This window comes from Dipodomys spectabilis, unplaced genomic scaffold (genome assembly GCF_019054845.1).
Source record: "Dipodomys spectabilis isolate Male_0828 unplaced genomic scaffold, ASM1905484v1 ptg000039l, whole genome shotgun sequence".
NCBI lineage: Eukaryota > Metazoa > Chordata > Mammalia > Rodentia > Heteromyidae > Dipodomys > Dipodomys spectabilis.
The window spans coordinates 855,001-872,067 of record NW_024870716.1 but is presented as its reverse complement, the minus strand read 5'-3'; the positions used below and the strand labels follow the sequence as shown (position 1 = coordinate 872,067).

At 44.9% G+C, this 17,067-nt stretch overlaps 1 protein-coding gene across 3 annotated transcripts in view; it reads left to right on the top strand.

Annotated features, from left to right (window-relative positions):
* The first annotated feature begins 13,950 nt into the window (after positions 1 to 13,950).
* The window catches only part of Tmbim6 (transmembrane BAX inhibitor motif containing 6), a 24,088-nt gene continuing 20,971 nt past the window's right edge, over positions 13,951 to 17,067 (top strand). For all 3 annotated transcript variants that reach the window (XR_006147133.1, XM_042677443.1, XM_042677444.1), the window contains exon 1: positions 13,951 to 14,049. The gene's annotated coding sequence lies outside the window, so the exon portion shown is untranslated. The remainder of the gene's footprint in view (positions 14,050 to 17,067) is intronic.

Here is a 17,067-nt window from a genome sequence, read left to right as displayed (position 1 = left end):
TGGTTCATGACTATAATCCTAACTACTCAGGAGGCTGAGATCTCAGGATCATGGTTTAAAGCCAGCCCAGACAAGAAAGTGTATGAGACTAAAAAGTCTCCAATTAACCACCACCAAAAAATTGAGCTGTGGTTCAAGTGCTAGAATGCTAGCCTTGAGCAAAAAAAGCTCAGGGACAGTGCCCAAGCCCTGAGATCAAGCTCTAGGACCAGCACACACACACACACACACACACACACACACGTTATATGTCAGCTACTGATCATTGAAGATAAATCTGTGAACAAAAGAAACATTCATTTTTTTCTCCCTTGGAATTTGTGTAGGAAAGATAGGAAACAATGAGGAAAATGTATGTGATTAGTGATGCGTTAATGAAAATAAAACTGAAGGAATGGAGGAGGGAGATGTTAAGCCAGTAAGAAAGATGATGTTTAAGGAAGGCTTTGTTAATAAGATTATGCTGGGTAAAGATCTGCAGGTCATGAGGCTATCCAAGAGAGAATTACCCTGACAAAGAGACCAGCCAGAGCATTTAATGCCCTTTGTATTAGAGCCAGGGTAGGGAACATCCGGTCCCTGGGCTGTATTAAGCCTATAAAATCATTTGGTTCTTGCCCTGCTAAGACAATCACAGGCAGGACTAGAAACATACTAAATCTAGGAGTTTTCTTTATAGCAACATAGATTTACATGAAGTAAATTATACTGCTAATGTAGACTTTGAGGAACAAGCAAGAAATGTCTATTATGGGATAGGCAGGACACATATAAGTACATGACATGTAACTCATCAGCTGTCTGTGGCCCATCTGTCTGTAGTGTGGTGACTCAGAGGACAGTCAGTACCAGGCAGACTGGGAGTGTACACATTGTGAAAGTGATAACAATGTGTTGAAACTACAGCCATCCAGTGATAATGAGATGAGATGCAGATCCTCAGGATGTTAATGAAGACCTTGACTCTAGTAATTGATGATAATGTTCTTGACTTCTTGTCAACAGACAATAACTCCAATCCAAACTTTATTCTCAGGTTCATGATCAGTAATTCTTGCAAAAACTGGATCTCAGATGAAGAGTAAGGAAATTCAATACAGAAAAGTCTTCAAGTGATAAGAAAGTTGGAGGGCTGGAAAGGTGGCTCAGTGGTAGAGTGCTTACTTTGCAGGCATGAGGCCCTGGGTTTGATTCCTCAGCACCACATAAGCAGAAATAGCTGAAAGTGGCGCTGTGGCTCAAGTGGTAGAATGCTAGCCTTGAGCTGAAGAGCTGAGAGACAGCGCCCAGGCCCAGAGTTCAGGCTCCATGACTGACAAAAAAAAAGAAAGAAAGTTGGATATGTCCTAAATTGAAGATGCAGTATTAGACTAGTGATCCAAGCAAAAATAATTACATTACCAGTAAAATATTACTAAATAATTATTAAAACTTAATAATTATTAAAACTACAAATGGTGATTACAAAAGAAAATGTTAGGGTTAGCCAGGCGCCAGTGACTCACACCTGTAATCCTAGCTACTCAGGAGACTGAGATCTGAGGATTGCAGTTCAAAGCCAGCCCAGGCAGGAAATTCCGTGAGATTCTTATCTCCAATAAAAACCACCAGAAAACCAGAAGTGGTGCTGTGGCTCAAGCAGTAGAGTGCTCGCCTTGATCTGAAGAGCACAGGGACAGTGCCCAAGCCCAGTTCAAGCCCTACGACCAATTAAAAAAAAAAAAATGTTAATGCAAGCCTGGTATGGGTGGCTTACACCTGTAATCCTTGCTACTGAGGCGGCTGAGATCTGAGGATAGCAGTTCAAAACCAGTGTGGGGAGGAAAGCCTGCAAGATTATCTTCAATTAACCACCGGAGTGGTAGAGTGTTAGCCTTAAGCAAAAGAGCTCAGGGTCAGTACTCAGGCCCTGAACTCAAGCCCCCACCACTGACAAAAAAAAAGTTGATGCAGAGTATTGCTCTTTCTGAGAGAAATGGACAAAGTATTATTTTTTTTGGAGGGGGGGTCTGGTCGTGGGGCCTGAACTCTGGGCCTGCGTGCTGTCCCTCAGCTCTTCAGCTCAAGGCTAGTGCTCTACCACTTGAGCCACAGCGCCACTTCTGGCTTTTTTCTTTTTGCTTATGTGGTACTGAGGAATCGAACCCAGGGCCTCATGCATGCAAGGCAAGCACTCTACCACTGAGCCACCTTCCCAGCCCCAAAGAAGTATTTTTTATTAGGTCAAAGGCAAACCTGTGTGCCTAGTTTGTGGAGATGCCTTAGAAACAATGAAAAAAATCTAAAGTGTCATTATAGAGCAAAACATACTAGAGTCAATGAATTGGGAGGTCAAGTGCATCTGGATAAAATTGATACACTTCCGCTGAGTTTGGGATTACATTAGCTCTGCTCATGGCATTCATACAAATTATTTTCTTGCTGAGGTAATTGCAAAGAAGTGGAGGACTTGTAAAGGGAAAATTTGTGGAAGAGTGCATGGGCTGCTGTGGAGTTGTTAGCATCCAAGTCAAATTGTTTCAGATCATTAGTTTGTCTCAGAGAACCAACTGTGTTGTGTTAATTACTGACTTAGCATAAGATACTGGAAAAACACTGAAGGATTCTGCATATTTCTAATTTTTCTCTCTGGCTTCTGATGAGACAACAAATATTATTGGCCAATTAACCATTTTCTTTAATTAATTAATTTGTCTGAGACCAGAACTCAAACCCAATACCTGATGCTTTTGCTCATTGGCTAGCACTCTACCAACTGAGCCATGCATGCCTCCAACCCTTTCCCCCACGGGCTGTTTTTGTTCACAGGATAATTGAAGAGTTTGATACTTGGAGAAACTGCTGTCCTGGAAGGTGAGAACTTGAAAGGCTTGTTTTATCAATGAAAACCTTGAGCCAACATTTGTTTTTTTGCTTTTGTCTTTTTTGTTTGCTTTTGTCAGTCCTGGGGCTTGAATTCTGGCCCTGGGTGCTGTCCCTCAGCTCTTCAGCTCAAGGCTAGCACTGTACCACTTGAGCCACAGTGCCACTTCTGGTTTCCTGGTGGTTTTTTGAAGAATCTCGAAAACACACAACAGCCCGACCTATCATTCTGCACTAGACATTGACCAAAATGAACTAAGCAACTCAATGGCAGTGATGGGAGGGAAGGAACAAGTGGGAAAGAGGGAACAGCTGATGCTATGCAAAACAAAAGAAATGTACATATCACCCAATGTGGAAGAAATAACTGTATCGCAAAGCTCATAGAACTCATAAATATTATAGACCATGATAGACAATTTGCCCCATGAAAGTTAGAATGTGTTTGTGGCTTTAACTAAGCAGCACTAACCCATAGTACTGTGAAATTTGGGAAATTATGTAACCACTTAATCACAATAAAAAATTTGAGCCGAGCGCCAGTGGCTCACACCTGTAATCCTAGCTATTCAGGAGGCTGAGATCTGAGGATCGAGGTTCAAAGACAGCCCGGGCAGGAAAGTCAGTGAAACTCTTATCTCCAATAAACCACCAGAAAACTGGAAGTGGCACGGTAGCTCAAGTGGTAGAGCGCTCACCTTGAGCTGAAGAGCTGAGAGGCAGCGCTCAGGCTGAGTTCAAGCCCCATGAACAACAAAAAAAAAAAAAACGCCAGTACCAGAAAAAAAATTTTTTTCAAGGAAAAAAAGAACTGAATCATCTGTCTTTTTTTTTTTTTTGGTCAGTCAGGGGGCTTGAACTCTGGCCTGAGCACTGTCCCTCAGCTGTTCAGGCTCAAGGTGAGCACTCTACCACTTGAGCTACAGTACCACTTCCGGTTTTCTGGTGGTTTATTGGACATAAGAGTTTCATGGACTTTCCTGCCTGGGCTGGGTTTGAACTGTGATCCTCAGATCTCAGCCTCCTGAGTAGCTAAGATTACAGGCATGAGCCACCGGTACCTGGCTTCATCTCAGTCTTTATCCAACTGATTTAATTATACAAAACTGCATCACACACCAAGAAAGACTCTGTGGGGCTGGGAAGGTGGCTCAGTAGTAAAGCACTTGCCTTGCATGCATGAGGCCCTGGGTTTGATTCCTCAGCACCACATAAGCAAAAAAAGAAAATAGCCAGAAGTGGCGCTGTGGCTGAAGTGGTAGAGTGCTAGCTTTGAGCTGAAGAGCTGAGGGATAGTGCCCAGGCCTGGAATTCAAGACCCATGATGGACAAAAAAAAAAAGAGGGCTGGGAAGGTGGCTCAATGGTAGAGCACTTGCCTTGCATGCCTGAGGCCCTGGGTTCAATTCCTCAGCACCACATAAGCAAAAAGAAAAAAAGCCGGAAGTGGCACTGTGGCTCAAGTGGTAGAGCGCTAGCCTTGAGCTGAAGAGCTGAGGGACAGCGCTCAGGCCCAGAGTTCAGGCCCCACAACCGGACCCCCCCCCCCAAAAAAAAAAAAAAAAGGAAGTCTCTGTGCACAATTGTTTCAATTCAACAATGTCACATCAACAGCTGTGTCATGCATACATTTTGTCAAAAGCAAAGATTTAACTGCTGCCAGTTTAAGAACTTAGTGAATGATCTTGACTTTTGTTTAAGTGGAGTACAGAAATTAGGCACTAAATTGAGGCTGTGAAGGAATAGCATGGTGTACTTCCCTACTCTGCAAAGACAAAAGCCTTCTACAACATTTGCAATTGATGGTAAATATGTGAAAAGTAAATAGATTTGGACATCTTTGCTATACCTTTCAGTGTGGAACCAATTGATGTGCCTGATAATCTACTACACAGTGGGGAAGGTGGCTCAGTGGTAGAGTGCTTGCCTTACATGCATGAGGCCCTGGGCTTGATTCCTCACCACCACATAAACAGAAAAAGCCAGAAGTGGTTCTGTGGCTCAAGTGGTAGAGCCCTAGCCTTGAGCTGAAGAGCTGAGGAGCAACACCCAGGCCCAGAGTTCAAGCCCCAGGACCACTACCACCATCAAAAAAATCTACTACACTAAATTATTCAGCTGGAAAACAACCATAGGCTGAAAGCTAAGTATAGCAATCTCTTACTGTTTACATTCTATGCATATTACTCATCACTTATGGTTAGAAACAAGACTGGGTAAAAACATAGTGAGACTACATCTCAATGGAAGAAATTGGGTACAGTGGCACACATGTGTCATCCAAGGTATGGTGAAAAAAGTAAAGTAGGAGAATCAAAGTTCAAGTCTGTATGTGGAAGGAGGGGGAGAAAAGAGAAAAAAAGATTATCTCAAGATAACCAGTGCAAGAGAAGAGGTTGAATCATGTTCATGGAGATGAATAAAAGGGAAAAACCTGTCAGTGAACTCAGATACAGCACCTGTCTAGCAAGCTTGAAGCTCTAAGTTCAAACTCCAACTGTGGAAAATGAAACAAAACACAACTATGTCATCACCAAAGCTTACAACCTCTTCAATCCACTTTTCTTACTTCACTTAGCTCTAATCTTTCAAATAAGCCCTTTTCTTCAGCTGGAAAGGTCAATTTGTTTCAAGTAGTAAGGAAGATTCAGAGTGAATAGATATCTTTCTCCCAGGTCCTCACAATCTGGTGGAAATCTAGGAGGATTGCAAACTATCATTTACACAACAGTGTGGTAAGTGTTGTAATAGAAGGGTGTACTATTGAGGGAACTAAAAACAAAGTTAGGAAGGAAGGCTTTGGGGAGAAGATGACAGTTGAACCAGACTGAAGAGTAAATTGAGGAGTCCTATGGAAAAATCAGAACAGTGTGAAGAAGTTGATACAAGGAAGTGACCAGGAAGAGGAAAAAACATTCTAAACCAGGTGTTGGTGGCTATAATCTGAGCTACTCAGGAGGCTGAGATCTTAAGATCCTTATTTGAAGCCAGCCTGAACAGAAAATGCTATCAGATCATCTCCAATTAATCACCAAAAATTGAAGTAGATGTGTGACTAAAGTGGTGGAGCACCAGCCTCAAGTGAAAAAGCCAAGTGAGAGTGCAAGGTCTCAGTGTAAGCTTTCAGCTTTTTTGCTAGGGTCCAAATTTGCTGGAATTAATTTGTCTCCCTAGACTGGTTCTGAACCTTGATTTCCCCATCTCAGCCTCCTAAGTAGCTAAGATTACAGGTGTGATCCACTAGTGCTCAGTCTTAGCAATTTTTTTTTTTTTTTTGTCAGTCTTGGGGCCTGAACTCTGGGTCTGGGCGCTGTCCCTCAGCTCTTCAGCTCAAGGCTAGCGCTCTACCACTTGCGCCACTACGCTACTCTTTTTCTGCTTATATGGTGCCGAACCCAGGGCCTCATGCATGCAAGGTAAGCACTCTACAATTTTTACAATGTTTTATAATTTTCAATATTTGTATAACCACTATCTGATTTGATCTTTACAACGTTATAGAAGGGAGATATTATCCTTACTTCATAAATGAGTAAACAGACTCGAAAGAAATTAAGTTAATGTAACCAAAACTATCTAACAAGTAAGTGATTAAGTAGTTAACATGGTACTGACCTCAGGCCCTGGTTTCAGAATTTCATGTCATTCCGGTTCTCTCTTAAGGAGTGAGGCAATTGGGACAATCAAAGAATTGTAGGACATCACCTAAGGATGCCTTACTCTTGGTCTCTAGGGAAGCCTAGTTCTCTCTTCAACTTCTATCCCCTTGTTGAAAGTAGCTGTCGCTCTTGCCTCATTCCTGTACTCTCCCATCAAAGGAGCTCCTGCCATCTCCCTACCTCCCCCTTGGCCTTAAGATACATCTCTGCTCCCTCTTTCTTCCTGTCTCTTTTTCTTTTTTTTTTTTTTTTTGTGGGGGGGGGGGTCGGTCATGGGGCCTGAACTCTGGGCCTGGGCGCTGTCCCTGAGCTCTTCAGTTCAAGGCTAGTGCTCTACCATTGAGCTACCGTGTCACTTCTGGCTTTTTCTGCGTATGTGGTGCTGAGGAATGGAACCCAGGGCCTCATGCCTGTAAGGCAAGCACTCTACCACTGAGCCACTATCCCAACCCCCCTTCCTATCTCTTTTTTGGAACTGTGGAGATAAATGTAAATACAGATATTTAAATATTTTTCTCTTATTCCAGATGGAATGTTCCTCATTGATGGCTGATCCTACTCATCCATTAAAACCAAATTTAAAGGCAGGTGCTAGTGCTCATGCCTATAATCCTAGCTTCTCAGGAGACTGAGATCTGAGGATCTCAAAGCCAGTCCAGGGAAGGAAAGACCATGAGACTCATCTCTAATTAACCAGAAAAAGCCAAAAATGGAGCTGTGGTTCAAGTAGTAGAGCATTACCCTTGAGTAAAAAAACTAAGACAGTGTCCAGGCCTTGAGTTCAAGTCAAATTAAATTTAAGATGTAGAAGTATGGCTCAAATGGTAGAGTATCATCCTTGAAGGGGAAAAAGACAAGCCAGGGTGGAAAGTCCTGAATTCAAGCCCCAGTATCAGTAAAAAAACCAAACAACCAAAAAAAGTTTAAAGGCCACTTTTTTTTTGGGGGGGGGGGTCCGGTCGTGGGGCCTGAACTCTGGGCCTGGGTGCTGTCCCTCAGCTCTTCAGCTCAAGGCTAGTGCTCTACCACTTGAGCCACAGCGCCACTTCTGGCTTTTTTCTTTTTGCTTATATGGTGCTGAGGAATCGAACCCAGGGCCTCATGCATGCAAGGCAAGCACTGTACCACTGAGCCACCTTCCCAGCCCTAAAGGCCACTTTTTTCATGACTTCTGTACTATGTCTGGTTAAGAACATCTCTGTGAGCACATAGTATCTTAATATGTCTCCATCATCACAAACCATGAGATCACCAGATTTCACAAGCTTCTTTGGGACTGATAGCACCCTTGTTGTCTGGCTACAGCCACCAGTGTTATTCATGTGTGTTTATATGCTCATGGAATATATTAGTAACTTCTTCAATTGTCACCTTCATTCCACGATAGGATATCTTTTATCCTTTATCATGCCTGAGAGATACATCCTGACTGCGTATCATTCAGATGATAGTGCAGGAAACAGAAGCCTTTCCAATGTTTTTAGGATACTTGACTGCTGCTGAAGTCAGGAAGGGTGGGGCACCTAGAGATCTCCTCTGATGACTACAGCTTCAATCCCACTATACTTTGAGGCAGTGTGTATATGTGTGTGTGTATGTGTGTGTGTGTGTGTGTGTGTGTTTGTATGTATTTAAAAAGTGTATCTCTGTGTCTGTGTATACTAGGGCTTGAACTCAGGGTCTGGGTGCTGTTGCTGAGCTTTGTTGAGCCACAGTTCCACTTCCAGCTTTTTGGTGGCTAATTCCAGATAAAAGTCTCATGGACTTTGCTGCTCAGACTGCCTTTGAACTGTGATCTTCAGATTTCAACTTCCTGAGTAGCTATGATTACAGGCATGAGTCACCATTACCTGGCTGCAGCCAGCTCTTAATATTATGGGATTGCTATGATAGAAATATTTCACAACCTTGCTTGCAAAAGTCAAAGTAGCAGCATGATAGCCTTTGTCTTACTTTTGCACTCTGAATGTGATTCAAGTAGCAATGACTGCCTTCAACTTATTTATTTATTTATTTATTTGTCAATTGTGAGGCTTGAATTCTGGGCCTGGGCGCTATCCCTCAGCTCTTCAGCTCAAGGTGAGCGCTCTACCACTTAAGCTACAGCGCCACTTCCGGTTTTCTAGTGATTTATTGGAGATAGGAGTCTCACAGTCTTTCCTGCCTGGGCTGGCTTTGAACCCTTTTCCTCAGATCTCAGCCTCCTGAGTAGTTAGGATTACAGGCGTGAGCCACCAGCACCCAGCTTGCCTTCAATTTATTCCGAGAAACATAACCCTTAGCTTTCCAGATTCTGAGGCCTAAGGAAAACATACTAGGAAATAAGAATAGATGCTAAATGCTAATCAAGCATATCCACTACACTGCTGTTCTGAAAATCCACCCTATCTTACCATCTACAACGGGGCTTCTTTTTCTTTTCTTTTCTTTTCTTTCTTTCTTTCCTTTTCTTTCTTTCTTTCTTTCTTTTTTGTTTTTGCCAGTCCTGGGGCTCGCACTCAGGGCCTGGGCACTGTCCCTGAGCTTCTCTTGTTCAAGGCTAGCACTCTACTACTTGAGCCATAGCACCACTTTCGGCTTTTTCTGTATATGTGGCACTGAGGAATCTAACTCAAGGCTTCATGCATGCTAAGCACGCAGTCTACCACTAAGCCACCTTCCCAGACCTACCTAGTTCTTTTACCTTGTGTCCACCACACCCATGGCTGGTTTAGTGGGTGATTCTAGCCCTTAGTGCTTGGTTCTTTTTTTTTTTTGTATGTGCCAGTCCTGGGGCTTGAACTCAAAGCCTGGGCTCTGTCTCTGAGCCTCTCTATGCTCAGGGCTAGCACTGTACCACTTGAGCCTCCAGTGCCACTTCCAGATTTTTCTGTTTATGTGGTACTGGGGAATAGAACCCAGGGCTTCGTGCATGCTAGGCAAGCACTCTACCACTAAGTTAAATTCCCAACCCTGATTCTAGCTCTTAGATAACCCTTCAAGCTAATGTGTCCTTTGCTGTGACCTAGATTAAAGAAAATGTTTTAGCTATGGTTTCAAAGCACAATCTATAACAGAGCAAATGGATCCATTAGTATTAGTCACAATTGAATACTAAGCTCTTTTTCTCCAATGTAGAGGAGGATTAAATACAGGGCCTCACACATGCTAAACACCTGGTCTACCATGATCATGTGTATGTGTACAAATGCATGTTAAATGTTTAAATTAGAATCTGGTGCTTAACAGGGATGTGATACATAATTTCTTTAAGAAAGAAAAGCAAGACAAGAGAGTGAGAGCAACTTGTTTTTCCTTTCGTGTGTGTGTGTGTGTGTGTGTGTTTTTGTGTGTGTGTGTGTGTGTGTATGTGGTACTGGGGCTTGAACTCTGGTCTCATGAGCTTACTTGGTTTTCTTGCTCATAGCCGGCACTCGAGCTGGCACAAACACTCGAGCTACACCTCCCATCTAAGATTTTGCTGGTTATTTTGGAGTCGCTTGGATTTTTCTGCCCAAGCCAGCTAGACTTACAGACATGAGTCATTAATGCCAGCTACAACTCCGGCTTTAACCCTGGGTGAAAGGGAGAATGTATGACTCTTGGTAGCTATTAAGCAATCAAGACAAAGGCTGAAGGAGAACCAGGTAGTACTAGGCTGGGGAAGCTAACAAAAGAAATAGTTTCAAGGGCTGGGAAGGTGGCTCAGTGGTAGAGCGCTTGCCTTGCATGCCTGAGGCCCTGGGTTTGATTCCTCAGCACCACATAAGCAAAAAGAAAAAAGCCAGAAGTGGCGCTGTGGCTCAAGTGGTAGAGCGCTAGCCTTGAGCTGAAGAGCTGAGGGACAGCGCCCAGGCCCAGAGTTCAGGCCCCACAACTGGATCCAAAAAAAAGAAATAGTTTCAAGAGGCTGGAAAGGTGGCTTAGTGATACAGCGCTTGCCTAGCATGCATGAAGCCCTGGGTTTGATTCTCCAGTACCACATAAACAAAAAAGCTGGAAGTGGAGCTGTGGCACAAGTGGTAGAGCACTGGCCTTGAGCAAAAGCAGCTCAGGGACAGTGCCCAGGCCCTGAGTTCAAGCATCTGGACTGGCAAAATAGTTTCAAGGAAAGGGTAAAAAAAAAAAGGCCACTGGAGCCAGGCACTGGTGTTTCATGCCTGGAATCCTAGCTATCAGAAAGCTGAGATCTGAGGGTTGAGGTTTGAAGTCATTCCAAGCAGGAAAGTCTGTGAAATTATCATCTCTAATTAACTAGCAAATAAAAACTGGAAGTGGAGCTGTGGCTCAAGCGGTAGCAAAAAAGCTCAGAGACCACATCCAGTCCCTGAGTTCAAACCCCAGGACTGGCATGAAAAAAAAAAAAGGCCATTGGACTTAGTAATAAGAAGCACTGGTGCCTGGAAAAACATGATTTAGACTGAAGCCAGGTTGGTTTTTTCCTTCTCACCCTTCCCCATACATAGCATCCATTCACTTGCTCCATCTTTATCAAGTACTACAGAAGTCCAAGTCCATTATCCATCCCAATAGCTTGACTTATTTTTCTTGTTCCCATTTGCCACAATGGGAGCTTGAGTGATTGTTTCAGAACACCAATCAGGGGCACACACCTAGTTATTCCATGTCTTTTACTTATCTTTGCACCAATGGCTGACACCTGCAATGTGCTCAAACTGTGAAACTCGACAGCTTAGCTTGTCACATTACCAGCTGAAATTAGGAAAGAAATTTGAGTAAAAATAGTTTAGTCTAGTGCCACCTAACAAATTATTCCACAACTTGGAGAACATGAAACAAATATTTCTTCTCTTACATAGTTTCTGAGAGCTGGGAACTGGGAGAAGCCTAGCTCTAGCTTCAGTCTCAAGGCCTCTGCCTGTAACAGAGGTTTTATTGGGGTCCATTCATCTGAAGCAATGACTGCCTTTAGGATGCCTCATTCATGCCCAGCACCAGGCTCACCATCTGTAATCTTAGCTACTCAGGCAGCTGAGATCTGAGGATCATGGTCCCAAGCCAGGCCAGGGTGGAAAGTCATAAGATTCTTATCTTGAATTAATCAGTAAAAAGCCAGACATAGAGATATGGTTCAAGTGGTGAAGGGCCAGTCTTGAATGAAAAAGTGAAGCAAGAACACAAGGCTCTAAATTCATGGCCCAATACCACTCCCCCACCCCACAAAAAAAAAAAAAAAAAAAAAGATACCTCATTAGCCAGGTGCTGATGGCTCATGTCTGTAATCCTAGATTCTCAAAAAGCTGAGATCCAGAGATCACAGCCTGGACAAACAAATCCTCCAGACTCATCTCCAATTAACCAGCATAAAGCTAGAAGTGGAGAACCAACACCCTCACCCCTACATACACACACACAAAGCCTCATTCACATGGCTATTGGCTGGATGCCTCAGTTCCTTGTCTGTTATTGTTATTACATGTTGTTGGCCAACAACAACATGGGTCTTACCACGTGGTCCTTTGTGCAGGGATGGCTAGAGTGTCCTCCTGACATGGCAACTGGCCATGAGTGATCCAAGAGAGAACATAGAGGAAGCTGTAGTTCCTCTTATAATCCAGATTCTAAAATCATACACCATCACTCCCATTTACTCTAGTCATTAGAAAAAAAAAGTTACTAAATTCATTCTACGCTTAAAGGAAGGAGAATTCCCTTTCTTTCTTTTTTTTTTTTTTTTAGCACTCAGTGTTCGGTTTATTTGCAAGATGTCAGACAAGTAGCATTCTCCCCTGTTTTTCACTGATCTGATTCAGAGTAGCCTTTCTTTCTTTCTTTCTTTTTTGGGTCCAGTCGTGGGGCCTGAACTCTGGGCCTGAACCCTGTCCCTCAGCTCTTCAGCTCAAGACTAGTGCTCTACCACTTGAGCCACAGTGCCACTTTCGGCTTTTTTCTTTTTGCTTATGTGCTGCTGAGCAATCGAACCCAGGGCCTCAGGCAAGCAAGGCAAGCACTCTACCACTGAGCCAACTTCCCTGCCCCCTTTTTTTTTTTTTTTTTGGTCCAGTTGTGGGCCCTGAACTCTGGGCCTGGGCACTGTCCCTCAGCTCTTCAGCTCAAGGCTAGCGCTCTACCACTTGAGCCACAACGCCACTTCCGGCTTTTTTTTCTTTTTCTTTTTGCTTATGTGGTGCTGAGGAATCGAACCCAGGGCCTCATGCATTTCAAGGCAAGCACTCTACCACTGAGCCACCTTCCCAGCCCCTAGAATTCCCTTTCTTGAAAGAAGTCGCCATTTCTGAAGTTGTGGCTCACACCTGTAATCCTAGCTACTCAGGAGGCTGATATTTGAGAATGGCAGTTTAAAGCCAGCCCAGGCAGGAAAAGCTGTAAGACTGTTATCTCTAATAACCAACAAAAAGTTGGAAGTAGGTTGCAGAAAGGGAGAGAGGAAGAGTGAACAAATGCAACCATGCTGTATAGTATACACTATGTGGAAAATGACCTATGTAATTTGTGGGCAGGGATGGGGGGAGGGAGAAGACTAGGGGAAAGTAAAGGAAAGGGTGACATTGTCTAAAAAAAAAGAAATGTACTCATTACCTGATTTATGAAATGGTAGCCTCTTTGTACAACACATTAATAGTAAAAATAAAATTATATTATTTATTTTTGTCTGTCGTGGGGCTTGATCTCTGGGCTCGGGCGCTGTCTCTGCGCTCTTCAGCTCAAGGCCAGCGCTCTACCGCTTGAACTACAGCACCACTTTCTTTTATTTTTTTTTAAAAAAGCGTGAAGTGGTGCTGTGGCTCAAGCGGTAGAGCGCTAGCCTTGAGCAAAAGCAGCTTATCGATTGTGCCCAGACCCTGAGTTCAAGCTCCAGTCCCACATACACACACACAAAAAAATCCCTCAACCAGGTGGATGAAGAGGTGGTCTTTGCAGAGTGCTTTTCGTCCAGCCTGTGGCCCCAGGATCAGCATTTGGCCTTAGAGTGTTCTCCACAAGAGCTAGGACTTGTAATTTCTCTTTGCATTCTTGTAAAAATAGCTGAAGGCACTCCTAAGCTTAAGCTCCACGAGATTCAAGGATCTTCGGAGGGAGGTTTCTTATGTGTTCTCATTATTATTTGTCCCGTTTAATATTTCCATCAGAAGCCTAATACCAGAATTCCCCGACTTTGCAGCGCTATCCTCTTGGGTTCGGTGAGGATCTCCGCGACTTGCCAGGTGTCTCTTGGGCGGAGCCTGCTTCTCTTCGTTTTCTCCACTAGAGGACGCTAAGGATAGCTATCATTTCTTACCAAGTGTGTGTGTGTGGGGGGGGGGGGGGGGGAGGGGGACCGAGAGAAGGCGGAAACCTATTCCTACGACGCCGGTTGGTGGGCAGAATCTTGATCGACAAGGTCATTAGCTAATGACGCTGAAGTAAGCTGCTGCTGTTTATGAGCGTGCAACCCAACGACCAATGAAAACTGGTCTTTAGAAGGCGTGGGATGGGGCACTGGGTAAAGATCTAGAGCCAACCCCGGGATAGTCAGAGCACATCCGGTGGTGGGAGAGCTGGGTAGGCTCCTGAGGAGTGTTAAGAAGGTACGTTTGGAGCTAGAAATAAGCAAACCAAGACTGAGAGGTGAACAGGGAGCAAGAATAAGAGTGGGGTAGCTTCCGTTGTCGGTTCTTTAACCCTTGGAGGGAACCTGGCCGCGCTCGTCGTTGAGACTGGAGAAAGCTGGGCGGGGAGGGAAGCTGGGGGGAACTAGTGTTGCGCATGCGCACTCTACCAGGCAGAAGCACAGTCCGAGGCGGGGGGGGCGGGAGTAGTATGCGGGGTTTTAGGGGGGACGTCGTTACCCGAATTCTGCCCCGGAGCGCTAGCGAAGTCCTTCTCTCTTGCTTGCTTCTTTCCCTTTTGCTCTCCTCCGCCTCCCCCCGTCCCCCCATGCCCCTCGAAGTGCAGACACTAGGCCCAGTTGGCTCAGTCTCGACCACTTGAATTCTGGGCACGTCCCCCGCCCCTTCCTTCCGAGGTGAAGGAAAGCGGAAGCCAGGGGGATTGTGGTGGGGGCCGGGGGGGGGGGGGGGGAGGATATCAGGCCACACCTAGCTGGTCCCTGCCCTGCTAGGGTTTCTCTGCGCCAGCACTCTTCGCTGAGCGGCTGGGTCTGGACTTGAGCTAGGGCCTGGTCCCGCAGACTGCCCTGTCACGGCGGGCCGAGTGATGTCACACTCCTCTGTGACACGCGAGATTCTTTAGTTACTTGGACGCCAACGGCAGAGGCAGAAGGTGAGAAGAGACTGGGGCTTGGCCTGGCTTCCCAGCCCCACAGGGCAGCCCGCTCTGGTCTGATTGGTTACCTTTGGACAGGTGAGGTGGCCTTGATTGCTTGGTCCAGAACCTTGTGGGCGTCCTCAGACAGCGCTGAAAGGGCGTCGTTGGGCGGTTGCGCCTTCCCTTCCCTTCCCTTCCCTTCCCTTCCCTTCCCTTCCCTTCCCTTCCCTTCCCTTCCCTTCCCCCTTCCCCTCCCCTCGCCTCTCCCCTCCCCTCTCCTCCCCTCCCTTCCCCTCTCCTCTCCTTCCTTCCTTCCTTCCTTCCTTCCCCCTTTCCCCTTCCCTTCCTCTCCTTTCCTCTTCCTTCTTCCTCTTCTCCCCCCCCCCCCCCTTTTTAACTTGCTGGAACTGTGATAAATAGGCTTTGGTGCTTTTAACAAAAAAATTGCTAGCTCGTGCCAGCTCAGGTTGCATTGCACATTCATCCAATCAGGCTTGCATTGAGTGAACAACAAAAACCACCTTGAACTTGAGACTCACCCGTAGTAATAGTTCACTTGTGAATGTGTAACCTAGTAGAAGGGCTGACTATGCCCAAAACACTGACAAGGACTCGAAGGTTAAAGGTTAAGGGCAAAGAATCTTTTCTAGTTACTTATTGATATTTATTTATAGTTTATTTTTGGGCTGTATGGCTGGTTTTAAGAATTCAAGAAAGATTACCCAAGTTGCATAACCACATTTCTGTAATTATTAGGTTTACTTTCTTTGCCTAAAATTTAGATTATCTATTTTCTTCCAGTAGAAATAGCGTGGTTGAATCCTTGAGAAATGTAATCTTTAATTTGGATTCAGAGTTTCCTTTCAATATTCATCTTTTAGAAACATACTGTCTCCTTCCTCTCCCTTCTCCACTGTTGATCTGAATTTTTTTTGGGGGGGAGGGGGGTCTGGTCGTGGGCCTGAACTCTGGGCCTGGGTGCTGTCCCTCAGCTCTTCTGCTCGAGGCTAGCATTCAACCACTTGAGCCACAGTGCCACTTCCGGCTTTTTTTTCTGCTTATGTGGTGCTGAGGAATCGAACCCAAGGCCTCATGCATGCAAGGCAAGCGCTCTACCACTAAGTCACCTTCCCAGCCCCCTGAATTTTTTTTTGTTTGTTTGTTTTTATGCCAGTACTGGGCCTTGGTTCCTTAGCCTTTTAACTCAAGGCTGGTACTCCACCACTTGAGCCACATGCCCTCTTCTGGCTTTTTGGTGGTTAATTGGATCTTAGCCTCCTGCATCAGGAGCCCCTGGCACTTAATGATCTGAATAGTTTTATTCTCCTGAACAATAGAAAGGTAAAATTCATCCAAATACTTAATATGTCCAACTTAAAACCTCATTATGGAAAATAGTGCATGCTCTTTTCTAGAGGTGCCCCTTTTTAAAAAAATTTTGTCGGTTGTGGGACTTGAACTCTGAGCCTGAGTGCTGCCCCTCAGCTCTTCAGCTCAAGGCTAGTGCTCTACCACTTGAGCTATAGTGCCATTTCCGGTTTTCTGGTGGTTTCACGGATTTTCCTGCCTGGGCTGGCTTTGAACTGCAGATCTCAGCCTCCGGAGTAGTGAGCCACCAGCACCCGGCCAGAGGGGCTCTTTTGTAGAGGAATCAACATAGGGATTCTATTTAAGATTTCTCTTGACTTATAGCAGTGATTGCCTTAATAAAAGCAGCTTATTTCTCTACCTTAGGATGTAATGAAAGAACCCCATTGTTTTTCTGGGTCTTATGACAAGGTTCAAGTGGCAAAGCATTTACCTAGCAAACAGAAGGCCCTGAGTTCAAACCCCAGTCCAGTATTGCCAACTTAAAGAAGACCTTGAATGTGTGCTATTTAATTTTCTAAAGCTGGTCAAATTAGTACTTAGGTCTGCTTTGTTTAGCACTTTAAAATGGAATATAATACATTTTTTTCTTTTTTCTTTTTTGGTTGGTTGTGGGGCTAGAACTCTGGGCTTGGGCGCCGTCCCTGTGCTCCTCACCTCAAGGCCAGTGCTCTACTGCTTGAGCCACAACGCCACTTCGTTTTCTGAGTGGTTTATTGGATATCAGAGTCTCACGGACTTTCCTGCCCGGGCTGGGCTGGCTTTGAACCGCAATCCTCAGATCTTAGCCTCCTGAGTAGCTAGGATTACAGGCATGAGCCACTGGCGCCCGGCTACATTTTTTTCTTTTTTTTCTTTTTGTTGGCCGTGGGGCTAGAACTCTTGGCCTGAGCGTTGTCCTTCAGCTCAAGGTGAGTGCTCTACCACTTGAGCTACAGCGCCACTTACAGCTTTCTGGTGGCTTATTGGAG